The sequence below is a fragment of the Podarcis bocagei genome, assembly GCF_964188305.1.
Source record: "Podarcis bocagei genome assembly, chromosome: 8".
Lineage (NCBI taxonomy): Eukaryota > Metazoa > Chordata > Lepidosauria > Squamata > Lacertidae > Podarcis > Podarcis bocagei.
This window is the reverse complement of record NC_138133.1, coordinates 58,933,944-58,951,015: the sequence shown is the minus strand read 5'-3', so window position 1 is coordinate 58,951,015 and position 17,072 is coordinate 58,933,944. Positions and strand designations below refer to the sequence as shown.

Here is a 17,072-nt window from a genome sequence, read left to right as displayed (position 1 = left end):
ATCTGCAAGCAGGAGAAATGTGACGATGTGTTTGGGCCCAGATTTCCCAGAGGGTCCTGCTCCCTTGCTAGTTGCTGCCCATCTTTTAAAAGGCTCTTGTTTGCTGTACAAAGCAGGTGTGGCAGGGGCTAAATGGAGAGAAGCTGGCCAGCTGGAGTCAACCATCCACCAGCTGCCCATGAGAGGCTTAGAAAAATGCCACCTGTCACTAAACAAGGAAGGAAAGAGCGGGAGGGAAACAACAGCCACATCACAAGAAGCAGCTCATTCTTTTGCTATTGTTCTCGCTCTTGTGGCCGGCCTGCTCCAAATCCAACAGGAGTATGAAAGGAACTCGTCTGTGCAGTTTGCTTACTCTAATGGTAGGCAAAGACGACATGGGGAACTGGAGGGGGGGGTAATCCAGTTGGTCCAGGTCACAGGGTAAACATGCAAGATCATAATCCTATCAGAGATCATACCAGATGTAACATCAGAGACTGTAGCTTCAGGGAATAGCTCAGTGGTGGAGCATCTACTTTGAATGCAGAAGGCCTCAGGTTAAACCCCTGGTCCAGGTAGGGCCAGGAAAAACCCTCGCCTGAAACCACAGGAGAGCAGCTGCCAGACGGTGTAAACACAACTTATCTACATGGACCAATGGTCTGGCTCAGTATAAGCAGCTTGTGATGTTCCTGATGTTTACATGTGTGTTGCAACGTTTGGGCCAAGAAGGGATGCAATGAAAGATTCTAGCAAGCATACAGTTGTAATAACTTACCTAGAATGATGTGCTTTGGAGGCCAAATTAGGTGTATGGTATCAAGGATCAAATTTCCCTTGTTTTCTGAAAATGCAGCTGCTGGGCCACCCAATCTGGATCAGGACTTCAGTGCTGGGAGACTTTCTTTATAGGGTATTTTCTAGAACCCAATCACTTCCCAGGAACTTCGCCCCACAGACCACAACATACAGGCATTTAATGAACATTAAATGTTTGCTAATATAGGATAGTAGAGACACTGCCCAATGGTTTTTTGTTTTTGTTTTTGCACAGTCATTGCTGTTTGTGACTATTTATTTACTTATTTAGCTATATAGCATAACATTTACTTATGTCTGGGAAATTTTTTAAGTACATTGCATTTCCATGGTACAGACTGATTTATGTGTCAACTGTAAAAATATTTCATGCTTTTGACATGCCAAATGATAGGCCTTGTCACAAAACCTTCTGTTTTATTAAAAAAAAGAGCTTGGTTAAAATTCTAGCCCTCAGCCATATCAACAAAGAGACATAAAACAAACTGCTTTCAAAAAAAAGCAATCTTGTGTTTTTATTCCACATTTGCAACCATTATAGTATATCATTTCCCACAGTGGTTACAAGTGTAGAAACATTTCGTGCATTTAGCATATGTTTTCAATGGAAACCGCTCTGATCTTTTCATACAAATGTATAAATATAAGTAATGCTACTCTTTGTTGCACTTTTATTAAAAATAAGTTTCTACTGTTGTGTTTGCAAGGCACATTCTTAAATGACACTTTCATTTCTTAGAGCATGTTCTTGGTATCCTCTCTACATGGTGATATATCATTGCTAATTCATTTCAACTGTGAGTCAGCCCTTGAAACCTGTTTTCCAGGGCCACATCCACACCATTCATTTGAAGCACCATGATACCTCTTTGAATAGTCATGGCTTCCCTCAAAGAATCCTGGGAAGTATAGCTTGTTAAGGCAGAGTCAGATTTGGGGGAGCACAACCAGTGTGGTCACAGCGGGTGTGGAGCCTTAGGGCCGCCACAGGGGCATCGCAGCTATGAAGAAGAAGAGGAGGAGGAGGAGGAGGAGTTTGGATTTGATATCCTGTTTTATCACTACACGAAGGAGTCTCAAAGCGGCTAGCATTCTCCTTTCCCTTCCTGCCCCACAACAAACACTCTGTGAGGTGAGTGGGGCTGAGAGACTTCAGAGAAGTGTGACTAGCCCAAGATCACCCGGCAGCTGCATGTGGAGGAGCGGAGACGCCACCCAGTTCACCAGATTACGAGACTACCGCTCTTAACTACTACACCACACTGGCTCTGAAGTAGTCCAAAAGGCGAGAAGCGGGTGCCGTCGAATTTCAGCGTCACACAGGGCACCACTGAAATTTGGGACCCCAGTGGCCACCACTGGTTAAGGGTGCTGAGAGTTTTTAAGAGACCCCTACTCCCCTCCCAAAGCTACAATTCTCAGTTCCCCAGGAAGATGGTTGATTGTTGAACCACTCTGAGAATTGTAACTCTGGGAGGGGAACAAAAATCTCAGCACCCTCACCAAACTGCATTTCCCCTGGTGTATGGCGTGAATAAAGCCCTGGCCTCAGTCTTGGACAATCTGTAGTTGTATAAGGCATATGAACATGTAGAAATTCACCAGTGAGTGACCTCCTTGTAGAATCATAAAATTACCAAGTTGGAGGCCATACAGAGGACAAGGGAAAGAGCTGAGTTGTAGGATCTGTGAGCATTGTAAGAGCTGCCTCTCTCTTGAGATCTGATATGAGCCGCTAGATTTAGCCATCTCTGGAGTATTCGAGTTACACCTCCACCTTAGCTCAGCCTGTATATTTGTAAACAACTGCAGGTATCACAAAATACCAATAAGCTTCCAGTGACCTCCCATCCCAAGGAAATGTGTGCTGCACCCCCTGGAATACCTCAGTACTCCAATATGTGGGTGAGCATAACAATACAGTGAGAGAACGTATAGGATTTGAGAAGCATTTATGAGCCTTTATGCTCTGCTAACTCTCCCGCAAATCCATTTTTGCAGGCTCTGATAAAAGCCCTGGTCCCCTCCCTTTCTGTAGAGCTGATTGAACCCTTGCCTAAACACCATCAGGGCTCCAATAGACAAACAGCGAAGTCCAACCTCACTTGCCCAGGAGAGCAAACAAAGCAGGCTTGGTTTTGTGCAGCATGGAAGAGTATAGTGAGTCAAGAAAGGCAGCGTTCATTCCTGCAGCTGCCACCATCTGTGCTGGGCCCTCTTTGGCACCCCATAGCTTTGTGTGGTTCAAGCACAGCTCACTGCCTGACTCAGTTTTTCCCCCATGGCAGTTTTAACTGGGCTCACTCCCCTGTCCCTGGTGGGGTGGAAAGCTGCTACTTTCTTGGTTCTAATACTGCAATACAGGAAGCTGAGGCTCCAGGCCAGCTTAGGAGCAGCGGCCACAGTTCCAAAGCAGGGCCAACAGAACGAGGTCTGATCGCTTCTGCCAATATTGGGAAATGCAGGAGAGAGAGATGTCTGCCATTGGCTCAGTTGCACATGTTGGGCCTCTGCAAGGCAAATAAATATGCTTCCTTGAGATGAATATTAAACTGAGAGAAAAAGCCCAAGGGATGCAAGTTAATTATTGAAACTGAGTCTATAGGCATCCAAAAGGAACCAGGGATTGCGTGGTCATAAGAACAGTAGAGTCATGAGCAGGGATGGGTGAGTATTTCAATTTCAGTTTTTCTCAGTTTCTCATTTCTCCAGCCTTAAATTCAGTTCATCACATTTCCACATCAGTTTGTGATTTGTTTATCTTAGTGCAAACTTATTGTGATATACACATTTTAGTATGCAGTTTTGCCTAATAGTTATGCAGTTTCTCCTAACATCAGCCACACTGCCTTACCCCTGCAACAGTGGGGGCTCGGGGAGTGTGTGTATGACATTGGCACACTGGCAGCATGCTGACGTCACTCAACACATGTTGGGGGGTGCCAACGTGACCAAGTGCAATCTTCATTTGTGCCCCTTCATTTATGATTTGTGGGTGCTTGGGCACCTAGGACCCCGCACAGTCAGTGTCTATGCCTAACATAATGCATTTTTAAAGTTATATTCACTAAGGTATGCACTTATACGAACACTTTACCCTAGTAAATACATTTTTGTACACATGGAATTGCAAAATTCAGAGCAGTGAAAATTTCAAAGGATGACTGCTGTCACAGTTCTCATATTGTTTTGGAAGGTGCAAATGAGGTCAGTTTGCTATTAAATGCAAACTGAATCAAATTTCCCTCCCATCACTAGTCATGGGTGAAACCAGTTTTGTCTTACTTTTTCTGGCACAACCATTCTGCATTTCTCCGGTCTCAAGATTTTAAGTCTGCATTTTCAGATTTCCAAGAGGAGGGCAGGGAGCCGGTTATTTCTGCTTGGGTCCATTTCCAGCCATCTCCAAAAATATATTATGAATATTACAGTAAGTGAAATTAGAGCTTTTCTATGACCCCATACACTGACCTACAGCCAGAGCCCAGCAGACTTAGCCTCTTGATTCACTAAATGTGAACGGTTTTGGCCAATCCAGCAGCATGAAGCGTCATCGCCTGATTGAAGAGGAGTCACCAGATCTGGCCTCAACATATCAAGAAGTACCCAGAGCTCCCGGACTCTCACCTCCTAAATCTTTGGGTGTGATCCTCAGGAGATTCAGCATGCCTTTAACACATGAAACATTTATTGTAATAGCTTCTGAAAGCCTATATTTGCTGATGTAGACATTTCATTAAGAGCCTGTCACATTTTTAAAATAATAATATCCATGAGCAACAGTCACCTGTCAAGATCTACAAAAGGAAGACCCTGTACACCTCATTTGTTTCAGGGAAAGAGAGACATTGGGTGACAGCTAGAGCCTGGAAAGCAAGCAGATATGTGTCTGCTCAGAAGTAAGTCCAGGTGAGATCAACAAGACTTCCTTTCAGGTAAGTGAGTAGAAGATTACAGCCTTGTATGTTTGGGTTTTGTGGGGGAAAGATTATACAGTACAATCTTATGCACCTCTATTCAGTTTAGATTTACTTCTGAGTAGACATGGATAGGAATGTGCTGTTGTTAATTCATTTTAATTTTGTATATAGTTAAATAGACTCCTATAGAACAAGGAAATAAATGGGCTAAATAAGCAAAAGATGTTTTCAAAGTGTGAACGTCCTCTCCATGAGAATAAATGTGCCTGGGCAATGAGTCCTGCCTGCCCCCATTAAAGTGAATGACAAACTTTCCTTTGCCTTCACAGGAGCTAAGATTTCACTCAATGTGACACAAGCAGATTATTTCCAAACAGACTGTCTTTTTGTGTTTTCTAGAAGGCATCAGGGCTTCTTTAAAACATAAGTGTCTGCCAAGAGCCATCGAGCTTTGAACACATGTTTGGCTTTCTTGAAAACCATTGGCAAACTTCAGCTGCTGTATTTCAGACAGGCCTGGATCTCATTGTTGGGTGGGGGGGAAATCCACTCTAATGAAAATAAACAGTTTAAGGCTACAACTCCTTACACGCTTACTTAGGAGCAAGTCTCATTGAACTTAGCAAGAATTACTTCTCAGGTAGACATACAAAGGATTTTGCTATCAAAGCCATTCATTGTTTAACAGCAACACAAAAATCAAATGAAATGAAAGGCTTTGCTTCATAATTGTGTATAGCCTGATCTTGCATGAACTCACCATAGAAGACTTTTTCTGTGCTGCCCTAGAGGGAAGACCTAGGAGCTCGCCCCCACTTCTGCTAGCCCCGTGCCTAGAATCCACAGGTCTGAGCAGTTTTCCCCTTCCCCGCTCCTTTCTCAGGGAAAACCTACTCTTTCATGCTAAATCGGAGCAAATGTCAGTTTGGAGAAAACCTGTAGCTTGAGCACTACAGAATAGTTTTCCCTGGGGGAAAGCAGCGCGACAAGAGGAAGTATGGATAAGCCCTGTGTCAAATGGGCTGAAGTAGCAGAAGGGTAGATTTCAACGGAACATCAGGAGAAAAGTCTTGACAGTAAAAGCTGTTTGGCAGTGACCTTGGTTGTGTAAACGGCTTTAAAATGCAGCTAAGCTGTTCTTTTTCTCAGTTTAGATGAAAGCTGGTTTGGGGGGAAAACACATCAAAACACAGTATTTCATTAGAAACAACAGGATAGATACAAGATAGCTATTGATTGGGACTAACTTCATGCACGTACCATTTACCAAAACAGAGAGCAGAGTGCACTCAATGAAGAGTCTCAAGGTGGAAACTGGGGGTGGGGTTAGGGATTTTCTACATCAGACAGGTGATGAACATGATGTCCTCGTCATGTTCAAAGAAGAAGAAGAGGAGTTTGGATTTGATATCCTGCTTTATCACTACCCGAAGGAGTCTCAAAGCAGCTAACATTCTCCTTTTCCTTCCTCCCCCACAACAAACACTCTGTGAGGTGAGTGGGGCTGGGAGACTTCAAAGAAGTGTGACCAGCCCAAGGTCACCCAGCAGCTGCATGTGGAGGAGCGGAGACACGAACCCGGTTCACCAGATTACAAGTCCACCACTCTTAACCACTACACCACACTGGCTCACATAAAGAACCTTTCAGCAGAGAGAGAGAATATCAAATACAGTGGTACCTTGGTTCTCAAATGTAATCCGTTCCGGAAGTCCGTTCGACTACTGAAACCATTCAAAAACCAAGACGCGGCTTCCAATTGGCTGCAGGAGCTTCCTGCACTCAAGAGGAAATTGCGTCAGACATTTGGCTTCCAAAAAAAGTTCAAAAACCAGAACATTTACTTCCAGGTTTTCAGCGTTCGAGAACCAAGGTACAACTGTACTGTAGCTGTTCTCCAGAAGTATTGGCAGGACATTGAGTATTTCCTAAAAACAACAGAGCACTGAGTTCAAAAATGGAAGAAAGGAACTTAGAAGCAAGCTGGCAAACAATGTAAGAATCCACAATGGCTAAGTTGGGGATCTTTGCTGAAACTATTCCTTGTCTCGTGATTAAGAAGGAAAAGGGCATCCCAAAGGGAAGGGCGAGAGCGTGTGGGAGAGAAACCGTTTCTTGCCTTCTGATTAAGGAAGGAAAATACATCCCAAAGGGGTGCATGTGAGAGAGAGAAAGATGTCACAACCTGTTTATTGAGCATTCATCGTGATTTGTTTGCACAAAGTTTGTGGGGAGGTAAAGTTTGTAACCCCAACTGCTTACTGAGCATTTGTCTGCAGGGAAGTTATACAGTGACATAAGCACTGAAGAGGAGTTCTGCTGGATCAGACCAAAGGCCCATCTAATCCAGCATTCTGTTCTCACAGTTGCTATCCAGACCACCAGCTGGTTGAGTGGTTGGTCAAGTAATGGTTATCCTACATTTTCCAGCACATTTCCACATCACTTTCCTTACTGCAAGGTGTGTGTGTGTGTGTGTGTGTGTGTGTGTGTGTGTGTGTGTGGAGAGAGGGGGGGAAGGGAGGGAGTATTTTGCACCTGAGCACTAAACCCACTTTAATTGTGCAACCAGAATCTACTGGTATATGTTTGAACCCCACCTGCAAAAGAAAAATTGTCTTGGAGGGAAAGAGACTGTTGGGGGTTTTATGTCTCCTGTTATGAAGTAGCCATTTAACGTTTGGGTTTTGAGCCAGAAAGGTTTTGCTTGCTCATTAGAAGCTCTCCCTTTCCTAGGAAATACTAGTACTCTTCTCTGTATACTGCATGGCCAACCAATCAGAAACAAGGTCCTTGCTTTTATTGGTCAAAATGGATCTAATTCTACTGAAGTACAAATGGTCTTGTATTACACTAGTGTCGAAGGGGGGGACCTTCTCTGAGTTAGGATCCAATCTCAGGCCTTGCTTTAGACCCTGTTTTCTGGATCAGATTATAGATAGATCCAGAGGGGTTATAAAGCAGAGCTGGAGTCAAGGGATGAGTCCAGTTGGGTTCTTTCCCCTGGTATCTCTGCGAGTGAGTCCTTCCCATTAGGAGGTGCACACGATGTACTATACCTATTGCCTTTCCGAGTCCCAGGTTTCATAAAGATGTTGTTCTGGCACATCATGATAGGGAAAGGTGAAATGTGTCCAGCAGAAGCCAGGGTAATCCATTCCAGACATATGTGTAATGCGGGGGGGAAACAGGTGCAAACAATTGAGCCAGCTGTCAGTAAGCTCCAGTGATTGCTTTTGATAGCTTAATCGTTAGTTGATCCATGTGCAACATTGGCAACATCACTGCCATAGTTGACTGCCTCCTACACATCTGTAAACCTTTTCTAGGTGCTTCTTGACATGAGTGGGAGTCCGCAAAGCCCTGACATCATAGCAGGCTAAATTAGACATGATTGCTGCCATTTCTGTTTTCCTGCTACAGAACACGGAAAGCTGACAAATGTCAATAACTGCTAATAACTCACTAGCCACTACTGTTTACCACATGCCACGCAAGGCATGTGCTCCAGCAAACATCCATCATAACTCGGTTAGCTTGAGAATCTCTGTGTGGATAAAGAAATCGTTATGCAGCCTTTCCATCTATCGCTGATGGAACTTACTTCTGAATCAACATGCATTGATTGTGCTGTAAGAAGCTTAGTCCTGTCTGTTACATTTCCACTCATGGGGTGGGGAAATGGATTAAGGGGGGCGGGTAAAAACAGGATAGCAGCAGCAAGTGGCAACCATTCCATCTCGTAGAGTGCATAAGTTCATAAATAGCAAGACTCGGATCCATTTCACTCTGTCAGCTCCACCCTCAGCTGTATAATTCATATAACACTTTTTTAAAAAATGTAACACCGCTCTCCATTCTAGAAATCAATAGCCGGGTTCTAAGAAACTATGAAGGGATGCAGGTGGCACTGTGGGTTAAACCACAGAGCCTAGGACTTGCCGATCAGAAGGTCAGTGGTTCGAATCCCCGCAATGAAGTGAGCTCCTGTTGCTCGGTCCCTGCTCCTGCCAACCTAGCAGTTCGAAAGCATGTCAAAGTGCAAGTAGATAAATAGGTACCACTCTGGTGGGAAGGGAAACGGTGTTTCCGTGTGCTGCTCTGGTTTGCCAGAAGCGGCTTAGTCATGCTGGCCACATGACCCAGAAGCTGTACGCCGGCTCCCTCGGCCAATAAAGCGAGATGAGCGCCGCAACCCCAGGGTCGGCCACGACTGGACCTAATGGTCAGGGGTCCCTTTACCATTACCTAACAAACTATGAACTAGTTCTGTATACACCCAACCACTAATTTCTCCCAAGACTTCAGTTTTTCTGCCTCTTTTTCAGGGTGCTTTAGACGTTCTTTATCTTTTCAATGGGTGCAGGATTGAACTTAATATATCATTGTGAAGCAGCTGTGGGTGGTGCATGTTCTTTTATTCCCATTAAACACTCTGCAGCCTCCCCTGCTGCCTATGTCTCCTGATCTAAAAAACCCCAAAAACCCTGTGGGAGGAATTGCCTCATTTTAAATGAAGTGTGAGAAGTTGAAAAGGTGACTACTGAGCATCTGATGTGCTCCCTGACTTTGTTTTTAAGATAAGGTTTCATTTTACCATTATTATTATTATTATTATTATTATTATTATTATTATTATTATTTAAAAGCTTTCTGCACTGATTTCTTTGAAAAATAAAAATGCTTCTCTCTTGAAAAGGCACACAGTAGGCAGTGTGGTTCCCCTCTGCACATACATAAAAGCCCAGCTGAGGATGTCATGGGGTTTTCAGGAAGTGAAGGCACCCAGAGAGGCTGCAGGGTGCAGATTTGAAGACTGAAAGTACCTACACAAACATCCCTTGGCCACCTCAGAAATCAGCTAAGTGCAGCAAAATAACCTCCACCCTTTCCACAATAATTTCTCCAATTTTTTCTCTCCCTTTTGATCATGTTCAAATTTAATTACTGCTCTTGGTAATTGATGAAGAATAATGGGGGGGAATGCAGGAGAACTTCTGCCAAATACTGTGAGCTGTTGGGTTTGTATTTCACAGAGAGGAACCATCCATGCCTCGTGGCAGATCACGGGGGAACTGATGGGAATTTCAAAAGCAACTTGCTAAGGTGAGACATGGTAGTCTACTCTTTTTGCATGTGTGTGCAGGTAATAAAGACATGGCATGAACTGCAGGCAGGTTTCTGGAATTCTGCATGATCACCAGGCAGCAATTTCTACATTTTACTCCGTGCGTATTGAGGTGTGGCCATCTCTCACGGGCATGATTCCATGCCTGGAAAAAGTGTGCATTGGTTCTAAAAGTGGCTGATAATCATGGTCTGGCTGGGACCGCTCAGCTTCTTCCTCCTAGAATTTGCTCCATCAGTGGCCATTCCACCTGGTCTTTCTGTAAATTGAACAGAGCAAGGGACACAGGAATCTGCCTTAAACTGAGTCAGAACACTGGTCCATCTATCTCAGTATCATCTGAACTGCCTGGTAGCAGTGCTACAGGGATTCAGACAAGTCTCTTCCAGCTATACCTGAAGATGCTAGGGCCTAAACCTTCCAGGACCTAAACTTTCTGCATGCACAGCAGATTCACAATGATCCTCAAGTGCCTCCCCTCTTTTCTTCCTAGAAGCCATTATAACAGAAGAAGATCCTGATGGATCAGGCCAAAGGCCCATCTAGTTTAACATTCTGTTCTCAGAGACCAACAAGATGCCTCTGAGAAGCTTGCCAACTAGACATGAGCGCAACAGTACTGTCCCAACTTACATGCTTCACAAGTGTCCCAGAAAAACCATCCCATTTTTTATCATGAGAGAACAGCGGCCATATTGGTTGCCACATTCTCATGCAATTTGTGGGTATGATTTCTCCCAGGGGAAGCACTTTTGGGGGGCTGTGATCTCACACAGTGCCTCAAAACACACATTTTGGGGCATATGTCTGAAAAGGCGCTTTTAGGGAGGGACCGTGGTGTGAAATCAACTTCGTGCTCTCGTGATTAAAAAAAAGGAAGATGGCATCCAGGAAGATGGCGTCTCGAATTTTGGCTTCAAGGTGTTAGGGGGTATGAACTTGTTTCCCCAGAAACTGGTACTCAGAGGCATAATACCTCTGACATTGGAAGTAGAACATAACCAGCATCATGAGTAGCCCATGAAAGTTTTTTCCTTCATCCATTTGTCTAATCCTCTTTTAAAGTCATCCAAGTTGGGGGCCATCTCATCATTCTGCCATTGGACCTGTCTAGTCTAGTCTAATTTAAATTTTGGGTGCAGTGCAGGGTGGCTTTTCAATGTCTGATAACAACCATAAGTGATAAAGTTAAAAAGTCTTCATTTTTGTCTCTTTTTTTAATCCTTACTTCTTTTGGCGTTTAGCATTTCACAGAATCTTCTGCTGACCTCTCAGTTCAGAATCATTCCTACCACAGCAGCAGCTGTCCCTGCCGAAAAAATCATGGATTCAGTTAAATTCCCCCCAAGCATCTCGAGGCCTTTAGGCATGTGCTATAAATTTAAAAGTTCTTATTATAGCCGTGAGCAGCAGGAATTACAGTCATGAAAAGCAGGAACAAATGGAAGAATAGCTCAGCAACTGAAAGAGATCGATTTTGCCTTCCCCTCCCCTCTGGGCCATCCTCTCTTGAGGATCTCTGAGGGTACATCTGCCACCCTGACAAAGCACACCCTCCCGCAGTCACCCAGCAGCTCAACTTATAAACCTACCAAACCTGAGAAGGGACAGGTCTTTGATACATAGCCTCTATTTGCCACAGTTATCTGTCTTGTGAAAAAAGTAAACACAAAAGGACATCAAGACACGCTGCATAGTTCTGGTTAGAATTATTCACAGTCCAAACTTTAAGAAAGAATAGGAAAGTTTTATAATTTATTAAGGAGACCACTGTAAGCAGATGAAAACATTAGCAGGATTCTAGTAACACTTGTTGTGCAACAAATACCATGGAAAATATGGAGAGATATAAATATGGATGATGAAATAATATGCAGTTGAAAACGTTGACAATATGACCCATGGAGGGGATGGTGGGAAGTCTGGAGATTCAGAGAAATCTCTAAATATGGATATATATTTGGTATTGTTATAAATTTGCACTTGTAAAACCAAATAAAAATTATTTGGGAGGGGAGAATTATTCACAGTTGATACTAGGTTTTCTGTCAGGGCACTTCAAAAATTGTTAATATTGTTATTATTTAGACAGAAAGGTGAAATAAGCCCAAACTGTGATGTTTCTAATTTGGTTCCGTTTGAAAGTTTAGCAGAAGGCATGAAGGTGATGGACTACATGGAACTGGCGGAAATGACTGGCAGAATCTGAGACCAGGGAGAAGAGTCGGTGGAAGAAGATTGGAAGAAATTTAAAGACTATTTACAGAAATATTGTAAAATTAATGAATGTTAGAATGATGTTGGATAGAAATTAAGGGGTTTTCAGCTGTAATATAAAGGAATATGAAAAATGGATTATTAAATAGGTAAAAATTTAATGTTACAATAGCTTAAGATTAAAGACTAGGATAAATAAAGAGGGTAAGGATTTGCTGAACCAACAAACTGAACTGGAATACAAAAAAGGGAGGCGTGAGGAGGTCCGGGAAATAAGCTAATGAAAAATAAGTACTGGAAAGAATGAGTTGTTTTTAAATATTTTTATTTTGTATTTTCTTACTTTTTATTTTTATTTTGTAACACTTTGAAAATCTTAATAAATATCTTATAAAAAAAAGAAAGTTTAGCAGAAGGCCAGCTCAATGCCAGCTTTGGTTCCACTGCTATGATCCAAAATGGTTATTATAAGTCCGAGTAGCACATCACGGTCAGGGGAAAAGGCAATGTGGTTTGCAGCGACCAGAAAGGTTAATCTAAATTATCCCGGAGATTAGCTCTGAGACAGTGCGCGGTTCCACAAACATCACCGCTGGTGTCCTGAGCAGTGATCTGATACTCTTTGCTTTTGTTAGCATTTGCAGGGAGACTAATCCAGAAAACTCGGGCGAGGTGAAGACATAATTTTATAGGTGAAGTTGTCAGTCTCCTTGGGTGAGTTATGGGGCTCGACTGACAGTGGAACAGTAGCGTGGAAGTTACAGGTCAAGATGCTCCAAAGCAACCCAAAAGGCAAAGGCGTAAAATTGCAGTCTCTATAAAACATAAGGCAGCGGGGCCTCGCATTGTGAAAATGGCAGCGCTTCCAATTTGTTAGGTATGATCTGAATGATCATACTAGCTTGGAATAAATGGCCAGACAAGAAATCTTCGCAAAACAATAAAGACCATACTTGTGGCAAAGCAACATTCCTCCCCTACCCCTTTTATAAGAACCTTACTTACAGTGGCTCAGCTCATTGGTCCATCGAGCTCAGGCTACCAACACTGATCGGCAGCAGCAACCCTTGAGGGTTTCAGGCAGGGTCTTTTTTCATACCTTGAGATGCCAGGGTTCTTCTGCATGCAAAGCAAATGCTCCACAGCTTTTCCCACCAATGCACACATCCCTGCTATCCTTTTAACATAAAGGGATCGAGATCTACCTGGCTTAAGCTGCATCTCAGTTATTATTCAAAGAAAACAAGCATTTAACCCTCATGAAAGTGGAGGTCTTGAATGTGCATCATCTGCTAAACAATAACTTGGGCTTTTTTTGCAAACTGCCTTGTGATAAGACTTTCTAAAAGACAGGCTATAAATGACAAAGTAAGAGAAAGTATATAATAAGAGCCCCTGACCAAAACCTTTATGTTTATTTCAATGTGTGCATAGAGTTTCTGGGGGAGCAGACTGCCCCAGTCATTTCTAAGGAAGGCCCAGTTCTAAATAAGCATCCCTTTGTACTCACAGAATTGCCCCACTTTACTGGAATGAACAGGTGAGACTTGCTTGCCACCATTGGAGGAGAGCAGAAATCTCAAAGAGGTTTGTACAGAGTTTCCTGTGTTGGGAGATGGCATTTCTGGACTCTGCACTTTCTCAGTGCCACAATTTCTTTTCTCTGACCCACATGCCCAGTTTTCCTAGTGCTTCTGTTATCTTACTCCCTACAAAACAGCTATCACAGCCAGAAAATTAAAGATTGTGCAATAAGCTGGGGTGGTTATGCCATTTCAGTAAACGAGTGACATTTTCTCACAACTCTGATGTAGGCTGATCACAGAATACGGGAGCCAGGACTGTGCAGGTTAGGATTCTGAGTGACAATAGCAAGACTAAAAGTCATTCACCATCCAGCTATCTTCCCTGTTTCCAACTAGGGAGCAATGCTGCTTTACTGCCAGTACCATCTGTCCTCAGATGCTTCCACCTGCACACTGCAACTACCTGTTCTGTGTTTTCTTGCCCTCTTCATAGTGGTGTTTCATGAGGTTTCTCACTAGAGCCAGTGTGGTGTAGTGGTTAAGAGTGGTGGACTCGTAATCTGGTGAACCGGGTTCGCGTCTCCACTCCTCCACATGCAGCTGCTGGGTGACCTTGGGCCAGTCACACTTCTCTGGAGTCTCTCAGCCCCACTCACCTCACAGAGTGCTTGTTGTGGGGTAGGAAGGGAAAGGAGAATGTTAGCCGCTTTGAAACTTCTTAGGGTAGTGATAAAGTGGGATATCAAATCCAAACTCTTCTTCACCATCTGCTTTTCAGCACCATGCAAATCCTCATCCTTTAATTTTTAAAAAAACAAACTGAAAAAAGCAATTTATGCGACATTAAGCCTAGATATTATAGCCGTGATAGCATCAAATTCCATGTACATTTAAGGCTTTGTCCTAGAAAGTTACACTCCTACAGGTCCCATAGTCATGCTTTACCTGGCTGATATACGTGTCTCACCATCCTCACAATTCATAAAAGAAATATGGTTGGACTAGATGAAACTCATGGTCCCTTCCAACACTACAGTTCTGTGTTGTGGTGGTTGGGATTCTACTGGGAAGTCCCAAAGTTTAGTGTAACAGTTCTGGATATTCAGACCCAAGGTGTTTTTGCATTGCTAGTCGGCAACTTTTGAGCAGCTGGCAGCCACCAGCATGGTCACTGCTGGTCACTGCTCCCCACTCAACACATGCACAGTTTCATAGTGTCAGGTTAGCAGTCCCTCTGCCTCTTCTACCATCTTGAGATGCCCTCCAGCAACAGCACTGCTCTCCACATCATGCAGTAACACATGCAGATGTTTAATGATTCTTTGCTTTTAATATTTTTCCCCATCTGTAAATAGCAGTCGCTGGTGTGCTGGGATGATAGCAGGATATCCACAGGATCACAGCAGTCTCACAGCAGTAAGGATGGCAGTTTAACCTTTTCCTCCCATGCTTCAATGCTGATGAAAACTGCTCCTCTGAAGCTGCTGTTTGCACTCCGAGGAAAGCTGCTAATGGTGCCAGAGGGGGTTTTCCTTCCAATGCAAATAGCAGCTTCAAAAGAGCAATTTTTTGAGTCAGGATTGTAGCCAAGGGGAAAACTTCCTTTCCAAACTGTTTAGACCCCAATAATCATCACACCTTGGCTGCTATTTGCTTCTTTAAAAATGCACATTAAATGCAGGCACATTTAACATCTTATCTTGTTTGCCCCTCATTGCCAGACAGAGAGTGGTAACCCTGAGCCAACCGTCTCATGGGCCATCCTTGCTCTTAATGCATTACTAATCAATAACGCACTTAAGACATTCTTTTCTATATGAGTGGGAATAATCTTTGTGAAGGGGAACACATGTGCATTGTAATGTTTGAAGGGTGGTATGAACATACTCAAAATAAGGTAAGAGTCATGAAACCTCACAGAGGAATGTGCGATTAGCACTTGCATTCTGGTGAAAGAAGGCAGCCTGTGGCCTGAGCCAAGTTTAAATGGCTGTGTATATGGTGAGCCTAAACAGGACGTGGACATCTGAGCTTGGATTACCGGGGAATGTACCGAGCAGCAATTGTCATCATCACAATGCAACATTTGGACTCCGATCCATGCTTCTTTAGCAACATCAGATAATTTGGAATACAATGGTCTGTTCTTTTAAAGTAAATTGCTACCCTCATCGTTCCATAGAAAACCTGAAAGCACATGTACAATTCCTGCTCAGGGCTTTGAAAAGGGAAAGGTTGTGGGGAACTGAGACCTCTTTGCCCAGGCCTTTCATTTTGCAAACCTTTTGTGCAACCTCACGAAGGCATCATGCCAATCATGGCGCTTCTGTGGCCTAACAATACAGTGGTGCCTCGCAAGACAAAATTAATTCGTTCCGCGAGTTTTTTCGTCTAGCGAATTTTTCGTCTTGCGAAGCATGGTGTCGGAAAAGTTTTGGAAAAGCTTCAAAAATCACCCAAAAACCTCAAAAAAGGCTACCACACCGCGTTCTATGAGTTGCTCCTCGAAGTCAAGTCGCAACTGTATTAACGGTGTTAAGAAAAAGGAAACAAACTTGCAAGACGTTTTCGTCTTGCGAAGCAAGCCCATAGGGAAATTCGTCTTGCGAAGCAGCTCAAAAACCGCAAAACCCTTTCGTCTAGCGAATTTTTCATCTTGCGAGGCATTCGTCTTGCGGGGCACCACTGTATCTTACATATATCATTCCCTTATACACCAATAAGCTAGTTCCACTGCATGCAAAAAAAGAAAGAAAACCCCTCCATTTTCAGTCATACTGTTTGCAGATCACAGTGTTTGTTTGTTTGTTTGTTTGTTTGTTTGTTTGTGTTTGTGTCAGAATTTTCTAATTTGCGATTTTTCTTCCCAAGAGCAAAAATTGTTCTCCCCAGTGCAAAAATTTGGATCTCATGGGCACAGCAATCAATCTCATATTATTCTTATTTTTATGGGGAATCATAGAATAGAATCATAGAATCATTGAGTTGGAAGAGACCACAAGGGCCATCGAGTCCAACCCCCTGCCAAGCAGGAAACACCATCAGAGCACTCCTGACATATGGTTGTCAAGCCTCTGCTTAAAGACCTCCAAAGTAGGAGACTCCACCACACTCCTTGGCAGCAAATTCCACTGTCGAACAGCTCTTACTGTCAGGAAGTTCTTCCTAATGTTTAGGTGGAATCTTCTTTCTTGTAGTTTGAATCCATTGCTCCGTGTCCGCTTCTCTGGAGCAGCAGAAAACAACCTTTCTCCCTCCTCTATGTGACATCCTTTTATATATTTGAACATGGCTATCATATCACCCCTTAACCTCCTCTTCTCCAGGCTAAACATGCCCAGCTCCCTTAGCCGTTCCTCATAAGGCATCGTTTCCAGGCCTTTGACCATTTTGGTTGCCCTCCTCTGGACACGTTCCAGTTTGTCAGTGTCCTTCTTGAACTGTGGTGCCCAGAACTGGACACAGTACTCCAGAATTGGC

General features: G+C 43.4%; 1 long non-coding RNA gene across 1 annotated transcript; it reads left to right on the top strand.

The window, feature by feature from the left end:
- The first annotated feature begins 4,650 nt into the window (after positions 1 to 4,650).
- On the top strand, positions 4,651 to 11,572 carry LOC308593648. Its single transcript, XR_014011027.1, has 3 exons — positions 4,651 to 4,736; positions 9,758 to 9,827; positions 11,094 to 11,572. It is a non-coding gene; the product is annotated as an uncharacterized lncRNA (long non-coding RNA).
- Positions 11,573 to 17,072: the final 5,500 nt, after the last annotated feature.